This window comes from Falco naumanni, chromosome 2, assembly GCF_017639655.2.
Source record: "Falco naumanni isolate bFalNau1 chromosome 2, bFalNau1.pat, whole genome shotgun sequence".
In the NCBI taxonomy this organism is placed as follows: Eukaryota; Metazoa; Chordata; class Aves; order Falconiformes; family Falconidae; genus Falco; species Falco naumanni.
The window spans coordinates 72,368,061-72,384,332 of record NC_054055.1 but is presented as its reverse complement, the minus strand read 5'-3'; the positions used below and the strand labels follow the sequence as shown (position 1 = coordinate 72,384,332).

General features: G+C 40.4%; 1 long non-coding RNA gene across 1 annotated transcript; it reads left to right on the top strand.

Moving 5' to 3' along the window:
- The first annotated feature begins 554 nt into the window (after nt 1-554).
- Nucleotides 555-15,127, top strand: LOC121083975. Its single transcript, XR_005826541.1, has 3 exons — nt 555-696; nt 13,383-13,589; nt 14,523-15,127. It is a non-coding gene; the product is annotated as an uncharacterized LOC121083975 (long non-coding RNA).
- The last annotated feature ends 1,145 nt before the right edge of the window (nt 15,128-16,272 follow it).

Here is a 16,272-nt window from a genome sequence, read left to right as displayed (position 1 = left end):
TTTGAGTCTTTTGGGATTCAGATGCTGCCCCCCACATTATTCATGTAAGAGATGATTTGAGTCTTTTGGGATTCAGATGCTGTCCCCCAAATTATGCATGTAAGAGATGATTCAAACAGGGACGTGACATTGTTATCCTGGCTTTTGGTACCATCGTGCCAGCATCACTGTGCCCCTTGACACAGTCTTACAAGGATGATTCAGCCATTTGCATGCAGACGCCAATCCATTTAGGGTGATGGATGCAACTAGGCAGGAGTGGGTTGGGAGAAGGGGTTTAGTGTCACATACATTTGAATTTCTGTTCTTGCTAAAACTTACGGAAGGATCTTTATTTGTCCCCAAAGTCCACTCAGCAGTCAGAGATTATTATAGAAATACAGTATTACAGGGACAAATGTAGTAATGTCCTACATAACCAGGGGAACACTGTAAGCTTGGCTTGATACCATGTGATTGACATGACCTCAGAAAGTCTGCTTAACCCACTGTCCTGGTTTCAACTGGGGTGGAGTTAATTATCTTCTTAGGAGCTAGTGTGGAGCTGTGTTTTGGCTTTGATGTGAGACTTCTCAACTCCTCAGGCCCTGTTAGTGAGAGGGCTGGAGGGGCACAAGGAACTGGGAGGGGACACAGCCAGGGCAGCTGACCCGAACTAGCCGAAGAGGTGTTCCATACCATAGGATGCCATACCTGGTATGTATACCTGGGAGGCTGGCTGGGGCAGGCAGATCGTTTCTGGGGGACTGGCTGGGCACCAGTAGGCAGGTGGTTGCATTGTGCACCATGTGTTTCTTTCTTCCTTTGCCTCTGGATTTTATTCTTTCTCTTCCCCTTTTCATTATAATTGTAATTGTTATTATTGTTCTTTCATTTTTATTCTATTTCAATTATTAAACTTTTCTTATTTCAACTCTTGCATTTTACATTCCTTTCCAACTCTCCTTCCCATCCCTTGTGGTGAGGTGGGAGTGAGTGAGCGGCTGCATGGTACTTAATTACTGGCCAGAGTTAAACCATGACACCCACGTGGGCAGTAAATTCCTGGCACTAAAGGCAGCCTAAGTGATCAACCAGTCTGCTGGCTTGGTGAGTTGCAAGACTTGTCCACATGCTCTTTTCTCAGTTTTTTTACAGACACTTCAGTTAAGGGGTGGAGAAGACTTGAGCCAGCATTTTATTTCATTCATCTCTTACTCCTTTTGGATAGCTGCAAACAGACTTTAATCCCCCTTATGTGTTGGGCTCACCAGTGAAGCCAGAACCGTGCTCAATCTAGTTATTAGTAGCTGCAAAGGCAGGGCTGAAGTAATATGGCTAATGTCTGCGTATCCCTGTCCTATTCAGCAGAACTTCAAGCTCACAAAATACGGTGCAGCAGTTTCTGGGATATCCAATTCCATTGGAAGGGCTTTGGACAGTGTTGGAGGAGATGAATGGGGGTCACAACGTCAAATAGGGATGCAACTGTGGTGACAAAACCATATTTGTGTGTCCTTGGGCTAGGGCTGGTGCAAAATACAGTTTTTTTTTAACACAAGCAGCAACGTGTGCTGTTGTATCCTAAATGTCACTGTATTGAAAATGCAATATTTCACAGCCCTACAAATATTGTTTCAGAAGGACAGAGGCAGTTTGTGATTCACCAAACTTTATTTGCAAGCTGATCACGATTTTCATGTAAATGGCATTCTCTTAGCATTTGCCAGTTTGGTTAAAGCTAAGAGAAAATTGTCTTGCCAAGATTTCTCAGCATGCCGTCTCCTCACTTACCTCACTTGTCTGCCTTCTGCTCCCCTTTACCACAGCACCTGATTCACTGTGCAAACTGGATGGAAATGACAAGGCCTCAGCCACAGCCATAAGCTTGCTTGGTTGAAGTGACATTTCTTGTGAATGACTGTAATGCAAGAGGCATTTGCATGACAGCATTTTGAAAACACAACTATGTAGTGCTGTCAAACAACCTTTTTTCCCTCATTAAAGAAGGGTGAACAGTTGCCATACACTATCTGACTATGAAAATACTTCTATTTAGAGTCAAGAATCGGCTGCCTTTATATTGCTTGATTTTGCAATCTGCTTAGCCCTACTTGATTAAGTGCTTGTCAGAAGCTGATGTTGAAGGTAATGTGTTTTTTTATCACATCATCCCCCCTCTCAGATTCAGAGACATGATTTTCCTGTTTTCTAGTAGGAAGAGGGAATGAAGTATGGTGATCTGATCTGGGTTCAAGATTGAACCCAACCTAAATGTATAGAAGCACTTGTACTCATAGACCACAGTCAAGAATAAACTGAGATGGCTTCTCTGGCTCAGAGCACAGACCAAGCAAATACAGTCTGCCTGTGCTTGTCCATATAGAGGGGAGGCTACAAATAATGAGCCAGGAGAAATCCTGAATTCTTGCATGGAGTTGTGCTTTTGTCCTGGATTCACTGCAAGTGTGACTTGGCCTGCATCAGTCCTTGTGCCCAACTCCTTGTCAATTTTCCATGGAAAGGAAATCCAAATACTTACTCAGGCTGGAAAAAATAAAAATAAAAATGCCATGCTCCAAACATATGTTGTTCTAAAGGTTTGGGATCCAGGACCAGTCTACCTCAGGGCATAAGCATATGGGGGAAAAATGGTATTCTAGTATCAGACTAAACTCTGGATCCACCTCTGTAGGCTTAATCCTTTCTCCAGTGATTTAGCCAAGTTTCATAGCAAACATGCCACTATTAGAACTGGAATATTTAGAGGGCTTGGAGCTGCTGTAAATGGAATTATAATCCAGTCATTTTTCAACATTACAGTGGCAGAGGTAACCCCTGCAGAAGGTTTTATCAATCATTTCCTATGACAGTCTCTAATTCTCAGCTTCCTTAACCACTGCCCTATATCATTTCTTGTCATGTAGCTAATTAGGACATGACATGAGAAAGGCGGAGGCCTTTAACTTGAACATAGCGGAGCAGAGGATTTGCTCAATTAGGGCCTTAGCTTCTTGATTACTTTATATCATTTAGAAGGAGTGTTGCCCCAACTATATTTCTGTGGAGGGATGTGTGGTAGGACTTCTCCCTATGAAAAGAAAGACTTACAAGTTCAGCTTTATCTGAGCTCTCCCTAAATCTTATTGCTGCATCAATTCTGCTCCCTGGACTGACATATGGTGAAAGGATTTATTTTCAGATATATCAAGTCTTCACTCTTTACTACTAGGGCATTTAGAAGAGATCAAAGTGTTACACCTCCTACTGCTAACATGCTATTTACAACTCTTAATCCAGTTCTTTAAACAGATCTGACTGATTGGGTTATCCCATTTCATTAAACTTAAGGGATGTGCATATGATCAAGCAGACTTTGTTCCTGGCAGTCTAAACCTACTGGAAGTGTGAGAAAACATGGCTTAGGATTTCACTGTCATAGCAAAGAAGCTGTGAGCACCTGCAGTGTTGCCTTAAGGAATTGGGGTTGGATATGCTTTTTTAGAAAAAAATCCAGTGGGAGAGAGAATTGATGAAGAACAATTAGAAGCCTCAATAACAATTAAAACATAAAAGAAGGCAAAGTCATATCTCTAATTATTCACTTTCTTTGCAACAAATATCATTCTCTGAGGACATCAATCCATGCATGTGCTGGGGAACGGGGGAGCAAGATTTCATAGACATGACAACTGATGAAGACTGGTCACTGAGGGTCATCTTGTCCCCCTGAAAAACATTCTTAGTCTTGCCAGCTAATTTGACATCCGTGTTGCCTGTATAATCTCTTATACTAAATATCTACATATATATTTTCTAGCCCTCATTGTCATTATATTGATGCCTCCCATAGCAGTATATTCCCATCTCCACCCTTACAGTGTCTGACGGTGAAATGAGTCAGACCTACAGGTTTCCTAAATAAGGATGTTTTGCAGCTTTGACTATTTAACTATCATAAAAGCTTCAATTTCATCTTTCCCAAGCACTTATGCCAGCATTGCTTATACCGTTCTAGGAAGTATATCAATATAGTTGTATTCTCATTCAGGCTTATGTGAGCATATCTATATGTTGCTTTAGAAAAGTCCCACAGCCATCCGGCAGTAAGCCAGAGTGGTTAGGAAGTCCAGTCATGGAAGAGGACTAAGTCTACCAAGACTGGAAAATAGAAGCACAGAACAAAAGATCTAATCCTTTCTCCAGACAGTTTGCACACTACATACAGGAAAAACAGCTAACACATCAGGTAAATGAAATCCCTGTACTGCAAAGGCACTGGAGGTATAGGCTCCAGCCCATCAGCAGGCTAGATGTTGTTGAGGTCTTTGCTATCTTCATCGAGAAAGAGATTGTGAAGGAGGGACTGAAGGACACTCCTGATGTAACTTTGCAAAGGTTTACAGACGCCTGTGGAAAATGTGGGTGATGCCACAGCCTGAAAAGAGTGGCAAGAGTCATTTTGATAGTGAAGAGAGTTGAAATTAAAAGGCAAAGATACTAAGATCCTTGAAAGAGATGACAAGTAGCCTGCATCTGATAAATTAGAAAAGAAAAAAAAGACAGTGAAAAGCTTCCAAGACAAGAGTAATATGATCAAAATTAATGACTCATAGAACAGCACTTTGCAGCAGCAGTCTGAATGGATATGCAAAGAGAGGGATTTGCCAAAGCAGATGAAAACAATTTTGTACTAATAAAATGAAAGCCTTGGTGAGAGTCATACTGTGTAAAGGAACTTTTGCAGAAGGAAAAAACAATATCAAGCCATGGCCAGAATGTGAAAAGCTAGAAAACAGAAACACTACAACTGAATGACAAGCTAGTGAGATAGTAAGAGTGGCCACAATGAGACAGAGAAACATTGTCATGGAGGAAAGAGGTGTGGAACAGCAGCTTGGGTCTAGCCCTAATAAACTTACCCTAATGGCTGGAGCTTCCAGATACAAGCCTTAGTCTTCAAACAACATGCTAGCTACATGTGGTCATGTGGCACCTTCCGCAGAGGAAGAGGCCAGCTGTTGGCTAGCGCATAAGCTGTAAAGGCATTTATTTCAGGTATTGTGGAAAAGACAAAAGCACAAGAAACATCAGGTTCTGTTAAAATTTATGCATATTCTTTATACTGTGTTTGTGCCTGGAATATTATCAGGATGTCGACGTAGTCTATTAGACCTTATTCACAAAGAAGCAGGCTGTGACATCTAATTATCTTAATGTGTGACGAAGGGTAAATTTGTACTTCCCTGTGCAGAAATACTGCAAACAGGCCAGCCACAGAAATGAAAGGGAAAATGAAAGCAGGGTAATTGCCTCGGAGTTCATACTAGCACTGCTGCAGTAGTACGGAGGGAGGGAGGTAGAAGAAGTGTAGTTAGCAGAGCAAGAAGTAATTCAGCATAGGGTGGAGTCACTGCGGAGTACCGGTCTCAGCTGAGCCCATATTGCTCACCCAAGGGAATTCTGCTGCGGGGAGCAAACTGTCTGGCTGGTGCTGGACCGGGGAATTTGTTAGTAAGTAGGAATGGAGAGAGAGCAAAGTGAGTGCAACAGACATCGAGGGGAAGAGAACGAGAGAGCTTGGGCATGCAAATATCAGAATAGCAGACAGCCGTAACAATCAAAATATGACCTAAGGAGCAGCCTGAAATACATGGCTGGGAAATCCGCCAGCCCATGAGCAAAAAGCTGTGACAAAGCCTCTTTCTCTGACACTGTTATTGGTGGTTACTGATACAATTACCACTAACAGCAAATTGATCAGTTGTAAACCCCCTCTTCTGGTTGCTGAGAATCAAAGGCCTTTTGACCAAGTCTTCTTCTCAACACTTATGATTGAGGTGCCAAGGGTAGAGGGGTTATATTTACCGTCTTTTCTCCTTTCCCTTCCTCACCAAGTTTGAAGACTGGACACACATCATGCTCACCAGATACGTTAGTGGAAGGAAGGTCTGCAAAGTTATGTAATCTTGTTTCTTGGGGTTGAGCCTAAATGTCCTGATCTTCCTTAGTACCTAAACAGTGACTCAATTATTGAGACATGCGCAATCCACATGCTGTACAAGGCGTGTGCACAGGGTTGGACTTTACCTCGGATTACACTCTACAGGCACTGTTGACTTAAATTCACATGGAGTTATGGCTAACAGAGACCATACAGGTAGGGCCAGAGTGCCCTGCTTGCTCCTGGAAGGAGGCTGTGCTAGAGTAAAGGCTCTCCTGTTAGATGGCAGTGATATAACTGAAGAGATCATGGGGTCACCAGGGGAGTCTCTGCACCAATAAGGCCTTAGCACATGTAGCTCTTCAGCCTTGAAGCTTTCCTAACTCACCTGAGAAGGTAAGCAGTAGGCGGAGAGAAAAACAAATATTCTCGTTTACAGATTACATATGTAGATGGGAAAAAGAACTGCTATGCTCAGATGAATCCACATTTATGAGATTATCTGTTCTGCTACCACCCTGAAGAAGTGAAAATAGCTATTTTTCTTCTATTTTATTTTTCTTTTGATAGAATAACATTTTAAATAGATTGCATTGAACCTCCAAAACCTTTTCTGAAGAATGATGGTGAACTCAGTGGCCAGGCTTTTCCTCCCTGTCTAGCTTTCAAGTATTTCCATAAAGAAGCAAGGAAAAGAGAGAAGATAAAAAAAAGCTCATAGTATTTGCTAAACACTGATGGGAATCAAAGCACTTGAATTTTAATTTAATCAGATTGTAGACTGTAGTTTAGGGAAATAACTCAGTTTTATTTTCTTGATAGACTTTGCAAGTAAAACCTGTAATTTAGCAAATATTAAACAAATTTATTTAAAATATCAATTATACTAATCCCAAACTTACACACACAAACCCATAATTAACACAATTAGCATTGCGGAAACTGTAAACATTACCATTTAACATCATATTCCTAACAATCAAGAGATGGAAACATAAAAATTAGCTGCCAAGTTGTTCACTCACAGAGCTACCTTTAATTCAGTCTTTTCTAGACACCTTAAATCATATTTCAGTATTGATTGTAAACTACATAAACCCTTATTGAGACAGCCTTCCAAGCGTTCCTTCCTAATGTGTATATAAACTGCTTCCAGCCTAAGCCATCTTTTGATACCCATAAGAGCAGTTCTAGGGTACTCTTGCAGGTGTAGTTTAAATAAATCGAAGATCTGTTTGATACCATGCCATCTCCAAGCTGCAGAAAGTCACTATAAAACAGCCACTCCTCCATAGCTTCTCCTACATTCTTTCCTCTTTAGTAGAGTACCTGTCTTACACCAGGAGACACAGAGACTCAGCTTTTGTCCACCCTTGCAGCGTTTGCTCCCTCTGCATGGTCTCTGAAGGCAGCAAACATTGCGGAGAGGATTTGGCCCCTTCTGCACAGCTGTGGTGAGTCCTCAGAGCAGCGCAACCTTCTGCAAAGGGAAGCCAGATATGGAGATCCTGAAATGCGGGTACCTTCTCTTCAACTCCACCCTGCCTCTTCAGTCCCACAGAGATCTCCTTCCAGTGGGTGCATAGCTGGGCTAAAGGCTGAATATAACCTGATATGTGAATCTGAAAATGCTTGCTCTGAAAACCCCTGGTTGTCTAGGTACAACATATGGATTTACTATTAAATTAATGTTTCATAGCATCAGACTCTCTGCTGAGTCTCTGTAATTTGGCATGGGATTCTTACTGAATGAGACTGTCACTTCAGTGACAGTATTTGTTTTTACATGATTTGAAAGGAATAATAACCTGTGGAATTGTGCCAAAATCATATGATGTTTTTCTCCTAATATGCTTCATTGATTTAGACATTTCACTGAAAAAGTTACAGCTTCCTTCTTATTTACAATAAATCGTATTTGTTTTTGTAAACAAAGCAGATTCTGGGAATGTGAATACCTCATACAGACAAAACCAATATAGATCATAACTGAGAAACGTAAAAAAGATGCTTACGCAAACTTGGCTTTCCACATAGTTGTCTCTGTACTGCCATACTTCCCTGATCTGTAGCTTTTGGGGTGGAGTCAGGTCACCACTGCTTTTGCAGTTTTTCTGCTGAAAAACTAAACCGGCAAATCAACCTTCTGTACCTTGTGGGAACTGGAAGGTAAGCAACACTCTTTTTGAGAATGATCCAAGGCATGAGTATCTTCTGTCTGGCCTGTTTAAAGGTTGGAACACCAGAGCTAAATCCCCAGAGTTAAAAAAGCGCAAGAGCTACTTTTTCTTCAGGACTCCAAAGCAAGAAGCTGAGGATCAATACTGCCCTGTGGATGAGGTGTATGTGCTGTCTGGGAATAAGACACAACCCACGCTGAAGCCTCGGCAGTGATTACCTCTCCTTTCACAATGCTGTAAATCTGAAGCGTTAAGGATATGTCTGTGTGAGACACCTAAAGATCTGAGGAAGAAAAAAGAAACGTGGAAATTAATGACATTTCACTGAAACTCTGCTTTCAAAACAGAAATACCTCCAACAAAAAAACCATACACCTGTAAGCCTGTGGTATTGTTCAGAATTCTGATAACCAGGATGAGGGATCCAAACCTGGCATTTCTTTTTCCTTGGCAACTTGATTTCTCCAGAATTGCCTCTTTGATGTTCATTGACACCATTAGAGGCCACAAAGTCAGTGAGGGCAAACACATCTCATCTATCCCAGAGGTGTCAAAGTTGGATGGTTAAGCTTGGGCCAGTCACAGCAGGCTTCTTTTACAGTTATTAGAGAAAAACGGGTACCTCCAGTGATAGTTTGCTTGATGTGTCTTGGACAAGTATTTTAAGACAAGATGAGTCATTTCTGGAGGCACTTTTTTCTTTGAACCAACTTCAAAGGTATTGCAGGTGTCCAGCTCAGATCTTTAGCTGCCAAAGCTGAGGTAGACTAACTTTTTCAGTAATTCAGCCAGTTTACATGAGTATTTGACCCACTTAAACCAAATTTCCTAGTATGAAATAGGGATATTATATCAGGGTAAGGAAGGTGCATTGTAACCAGGAGCAATTCCCTCTTAAGCTAAGGTGTTGGGAACACCAGTGAACCAGAACCCTTACTTTAAAGTGTGGAAAGGGAATGGAAGGGCCCTTTGGAGCTACAATCCTTTCAGTAATACTGAATAGGTTTTACCTCTTCCCCAGAGTAATTTGCATACCAAATGAAATTATATTGCTGTTTCTAACACCATAAGGCCCTTACTGTATCCTAGGTCTTACATTATTTTGACTTTTTGTCTTATGCTATTTCAAACCAGAGTAAACCCACTGTCTTCCCTTTAACCTTGCTAGGAAGTTTCTTCCCAAACTCAGCAAGTGTAAGCATTGACTTCAGGGAAAGCTGAATAAATCTCTGAACTCCACTGCCTGTGTTGAATTGGCTTGGTGCTGTCATCTAACCATAAAGGAATCAAGTGACAATTGGGAAAGAAATCCTTATGGGCTGTCAGATGTGACATAATGCTTTCCTAGGTTATCTGCCCTAGAAGAGATTCATGGCACTCTGGAGTGGCAGCCAGATAACTTTGAACATTTCAATAGCCCCTGGACACCTATTTTTAGGGAACCATACTCCATCCCTGTACTCTGTCACTGCCATCTCATCTCTTTTGTTTCCACATACTAAGCAGTTTTCAGATGTCATTTCCTTGTTTCTGAGAAAAATGTGTGAAGCAGCCAGGAGAAACCCAGCAGAGAATGACATGTGGAAGGACGTTGAAGCACAAAAAGGGAACAAGGGGAGCAAGACCTTACTTCAGGCGATCCTGAAGTTTTCCCTGCTCGTAAACAGGTGTTGTATCTCGGCACAGGAGCACAGCAACATACACTTTTCTACCTGTCCTAGTACATGACAGACCGCATTGATGGTCATAAGACACAGCTTACATTTGTTCTGGTGCAGATATTGATCCTGAATGTATAGCTCAATGATTATTATTTAAATACACGCCATAAATTAAATAGCTTCAATCCAATTCAATTTACACCAAGATGAGTGTTTTTTTCCCATTACCAGGAGGCTCTGTCATGTTCTCTTCACCTTTGTATTCACATTGTCAAGGAAATCTTATGAAACAAATTATATTTATCTGAGAGGGAGGCTCAGTACTGTATTCAGCCTTTCTTGGTACTTCTTTTTCTATACACATCTTTAATATATGAAATGCCTGCCTTATGCTTTCTCTTTATATGCTTTATTATGCCTTCATGTTGACACATTTTTCATTCCTTCTCTGCTTTCATGAAGCTTCTTGGAGCAGGAGATTGGCCTCAAGGAAGAGTCCCCACTTCTTTTCAGACTCTTTTCCTGTTAATCCCCTTTCCCACATGTATTCATCAGACACAGCATCTTCTGTGAACAGAGCAAGGAAATACTGAGCACAGCCCCCCTCAGTTAGCTGGTGGGGTGTATTTTCCACTGAGGCTGCAGGTCTAAAAGAGTTAGGAAATCCCTTCAGATTTGGTAACAAAGAGGAAGACTGCCAAATTCTGTTTCCATGACATTGCTAATTCTTAAGCTCAGGGGCACAAGACCAGTGAAGCTGACAAGAGGATAAAGCCAAGAGAGTCCTATTTCTTGATGGTTTTATCCATAATTTAAGCTGAATGGCCGAGGTTTTCTGAAGGCAGATTTTGAATCAAGAGATGCCCTTAGAACATCTTTTGATTTTTTTGATTATGGGAATACAAGTTATAAGATTAGATGCTTCTAATCAGGCACACGCATACTAATCAGGCACATGGCACAAAGAATCAATTAAAATATATTTGAAAATAAATGTGGCATTTTGAGGGTAAAACAAGGGTTCTAATATCCCTAGGTGGTTTTTTCTTTGTCTTTTAAATACCTGTTATCTATGAATGCAATAGAAAATTACTATGTTGGCAAGTAGCAACTTCAGCTGTTTTCTTAACAGGATTTTTCTGTCTTTCAGAATATATTTCCTTTTTGTATCTCATTCACCAGCATATCCTCAGATTGTATAAATCAATAGAGCTTGAATTACATTCCTGGAGCTATGCTGACTTCTATCTCTTGGGGATATGGTCTACAGCCTCTAAAACTTTAAATGCATAGAGTACAGGGACTTCTGGATTATTAAATTAATGGGAGATATAGATTCACTTTGGAAGAAATACAAATTCAAAACAAGAGGCAGAAACCAGAATTTTAAAAACTCATGACTTTCTGAAATGATTCATAACTCAAAGAACATGATCCGTTTTCTTCAGCTTTTTCTGAATATAGCTGGCTGAATATGAGCACAACAAAGATACTTATTTCATTTTTTAATGGAGACTTATAGCACTCTAAATGTGTTGAGTCCAAATGTCATTTTGACATAGTTATTCTGGTATGTTGTAATTCAGCACCCAACAGGGTAGGGATCAATAGCTGCCCTTATTTGCTGTTTGTCTGACAACACAGAACACATCCCTTAGGGGCGTATACTTAAAGTGAGTGATGTTGCTAAGAAACCCATTAAAATATGTTGTTAATTGAGGATGAATAGCCTCCTAGTTATTTGGAACATTTCTTACCAGCTCGTTTCATGTGGTGTGCAAATGAGACAACATGTACTGGTAGCTGCTGATGTCAATGCCACTGGTTATTTCAGAAGCACACACAACAGGGAATGAGAAAGGTCACAATTATCAGATAAGGAAATTGCCTTTGTTTGCTTTGATATTGGTAACCTTATTTGGGTGACATCACAGAGCTCTGCCTGACTGAAAGGAAGCGAGAGAGAAAACAGAAAGTGCAGTGAGATGGCCTGACTTCTCACGGTGAACATTTGTTTCCTTGTCACAGTCTCAGGAGCAGAAGCTGTTCTCTCCCCAGTTGCTATTTATTCTTGGAGCAAGGTTCTGAACATAACTGAACACTCTGGCTAATGTTAATTTTTAAAAAATATTTTCAGCCATATCACCGATGTAAAATGCACTCAGAACAGATTTAAGTAGGCTGTGCTGCCATGATTGTCCTCTTCTTGATAGAAATACATAATGAAATGTACTTCATTAGAAATAAATAAAACATAATGGTTGGTGCTCTCCTGCTCATTTGAATGGGTATCCCAAGGCTTTTCCATGTGTTACTTTTAGAATCATGGTCAAAGGTGTCCTCCATGCTCTTCAATAGGATGCAAGCACTGAGAAAAGATGAGGGTTGATCAGCAAAACAAAGAGCAGCAATCAGAAGAATGAAAGTATTGAATGTTGCTTTACTTAACAGTGTTTCTAAGAAATGCTGGAAAAGAAAGGGCTTTATGGAAAATGTATTGCATCTAAAAAGGGAGCAGCAGTGTATTTCATCCTTTTTCTGAACGTTTTCTTTGCTGAAATGCTATGAGCTGTAGAAGAGCTTTCATAAAGACTAACAGATTGTACCTTGGGAGCTCTTGCAACATGTCCCCTCCCCAAACTGTTTCTTGCTGAAAGCTGGGCATAAGTAACAGGAAAAGAACATTTAATTTCAATTTTAAGCATTTTACACCAACCAAAGCCGAGATAGGACAACAGGTAGACAGACATTTACTCTGCTTTGCTGTGGTGCAGATTCTTATGCTGGCCAAACATTCCCTTCAATACTGTTTATAAAAAGAACAAAAAAGCTGCAAGAGGTGTTCCCTTGAAAGACCAGCTGTTGTGGGGATAAGTGTGTGACCACAGGTGCTCCAGCAGAAAACACTGTTGTACTCAGGCCTTTGCCTGACAGTAATGGGCAAATCTGGAAGGAAAACAGCTGCCATCAACAGGGGTTTCTGAGCCATGTGAATGAGACCTCGTAAAGCATCTGTATTTGCACACATATTTTCCCTGTTCCCGAGTTCTGCTTTTCACAAGCTCCCTCCTACAGTTCAGTTTTCTTTCAAGAGTTGATCATATACATTTAAATATGAACTGAATCATGACATAAATCTTATAGACACCTGTACCAAAGTTTTCTACATAGAATATTCTGACAACTCTAAGAATACTATGTGTCTGTCTCAGGATGTGTGGGCCAATTATTTGTAAAAAAAATGAGACAAGTTTTAAGAAATTATCAGAAACTCATTTTATCTTTTCTGCATATCTTTATGCCTAGTTTTAATTTACATGAATTGTTTATTGCAATCTCATCTGTAGGCAAGTGCATTGAAAAGATTTAATGATATAACATTTCACGTGAATCTCTTCAGAAAGCAAATATTGTGTTGAGGAACACAGGAGAACAGAGCTGTAAAGTAAAATAAGAAAGTTTATTTCTGAAATAAAAAGAAAGAAAAGACAATGATGCAACTTATTACAATCTTTTTGGAAAGAACTTAATTTTTTTAGATGTTTCTTTAAGTTTACAAAGATTGATACATTTATTAATCTAATCTTAATAAAATACTTTTAATCATTCTTCTTTCAGAAATTATGGGAAATTTTTGAGATTTGTGAAAAGCCTTGATAGCTCTTTCCTATGACAGATCTATTGGATGAGTGTGTCTGACAAGCCAACACTGCCCGTCTATCCAAACTGAAGGTTTCTGCATTCAGTGACTCCTTCCAAAACAGCAGAGGAAAGAGTCACCTAGATCTCTGCACTCAATCACTTCAGTTAACAAGAACGTTCAGGGTAAGCTCTGGGGTAACTGCTGCTACTGAGTTTGTACACGATGCCCTGCTTAGTACTTCAGATGTATAGGGATTTTTTTGTATATATAGAGAAGTAAAATGATCCTAGTTACTAATGTGGTTTTTTATCATCCAAAGGACATTTTTCAGATTTAGAACACATCAAAAATTTGTGTCCAGTGGCTATTGCTTTTGTTTCTGTTTCAGACATAGCAGAATTCAAATCACTTTCAAACTTAGCACCTGGAAACCTCAAAATAGAAACTGCACATAGAAGACAATGGTCTTGTAATTTCATGAAGTTCCTTCCACTAGGTTGTATTAGCTCCAGAAAACTACTAAAATCTATTTGTGAGGACTAATTGCAATTTACTTCTTTCATGAAGTAGTTTATTGATTAAACATGGCCCTGGAGCTAACATTCAGTTTAGATCAAGAGCCTGTGGAAACCACTTACCACGATGAGAAATTTGTTTCACTGTGAACACACAAGGAAAACCTTTGTAACTGAAAGATATTCCATTCTTCCCCATGGCCTCTTCCCTTGAAACAGGTCTTATAATGTGTGTTTCAATCCAAGTAAGTCATTGCCGTGTTTAATCAAAGATTAAAAGAAAAACTAATTTCATCATCTATCTCCTCTCAAAGATATCTCTGGGTCAACAGTGTAGGAAACTAAAGTTATTAACTAGATGATGAAGGAATTCTGTCAAGAACTGTACATGACTGCTCCCACGAGATCTCTAAACACCACTAATACTTTCTTCAGTAAAATTAATCCCTGTTCATTAATGCAAAACACTGGGCAAAATCTGCATGCTTTAACCTGGCAGCACAGCCAGTTCTGGACACACAACCTTTACTGCATGCCAGACTGAGAAATTTGGCTGTTAGGAAACTCAGGTTCTTATGAAGGTTTTTGCATTCCTTCCAGTTACTGCCTCCTGGTTCCTGATCATGAAAAAAACCCCTCATTTTCTAGGAGCTATAGAGGTATGGACAATTGCATACAGACAGGGCCTGTCTGGAGAGACGGGTGCAGTGGTTGTATGTTTGATGAGAAGCTGTGAAGAAGGCCTTCTTCATCAGGAGACAAAAGTGTTCAATGGTTGTGGCTGGCCAGCAAGATGCAGTGTGAAAAGCTCAGACTGCCAGCCCAGGTTTCTGGATTTCCTTCACTCCTTCTGAGTGCCAACTCTTGCCAACTATGAACTTTTGCTGTTCTTTTCTTTTCTAAATGGAAATTAAAGGGCACCTGACGCCCATTAAAATTAGCTCTGACACTTCAAGTGGAAATGCACCTAAGATGACATAGTGAAGTGATGTTCTAAAGACATTTCTTTGCAATGAAAACTTTAATTTTTTTCTGGGCCTGGTAATATCAGCTTGCCTATAAAAAGTCAGTGAGGAGACCTTAACTGCCTGAGTTCATATTCAACATATTCAACAGGTATAGCTGTGAGAAGCTGATGAACAGAAAAAGATCCAAAGAGTGCCATTGTGGTGTAAAAATAATAAAATTATACCTGTTTAACAGCTGCTGCAAGTGATTTCTGTTATTTTTCTTCTTAGGGAAAGTAAAATAGTACAAGGGAGACAGTATAAAACAAGAATCCAGTGAATGCTTGTGTTTCTGGTTTAATTTTTGACCTGTGTTGGTTTTGCAACTTCTGTTGACTTTAATAGAGACATTTGACGGTAACATTTTCAAGGGCATCTAAACAACTTAGACTTCTAAGTTCTCGGTTTAAAACTGTCAACAATCCATTAGGATCAGAAGTTCCTTTGTAAGTCAATCACACTTAAACCCCTAAGGTCTGACCCTAAAAAAGGGATTTACGTGCCAGAGTAAGAGCTGTAATATCATTATGTACTTGGGTACATGGCCCTTGAGACTATACATGAACAATGTGTTCAGAGAAGCGGCTCCTCCACCTGGCATAGCTAATCCTGGGGACAGCTCAGCAGTGTGTCTGTACGGCACCTTATCCAGGCTACCAGGCTGTGGTTTGGATTTGGTGTGAGGAAAATGTTGTTAACACACAGATGTTTGTAGTTGTTGCTGGGTAATGTTTATACTAAGTCACGGGCTTTTCAGTTTCTCAGGCCCTGCTGGTAAGACGGCTGGAGGGGCACAAGAAATTGTGAGGGGACACAGCCAGGACAGCTGACCTGAACTTAGCCAAAGGAATATCCCATGCCATGGGATGTCATGCTTAGTATATAAGCTGGGGGTGGTTGGCCAGGGCCTGCCAATTTCTGCTTGGGGACTGGCAGGGCATCGGTCAGCGGGCGGTGAGCAGCTCTGTTGTGCATCACTTGTTTTCTTTCCTCCCTTCCCTTTGGATTTCAGTCCTCTCCCCTTCTCCCTCCTTTTCATTATATTTTTTACAATTGGAATTATTATTATTGTTTTTATTTTATTTCAATGATTAAATTGTTCTTATCTGAGCCCTTGAGTTTTACATTCCTTCCCAGTTCTCCTCCCCATACCTCTGTGCCGGTGGGAGGTGAGTGAGCGGCTGTGTGGTACTTAGTTACCAGCTGGGGGTAAATCAAAACAGCATGGATCACTTAACAACTTCTGATACCTTACTTAGACACTGAAACACTTCTAGGAAGGGGGAGATGTTAGCAAAGCATGATCTTGCATGCACATGTCCAGGGAATGAGCACTTATATGA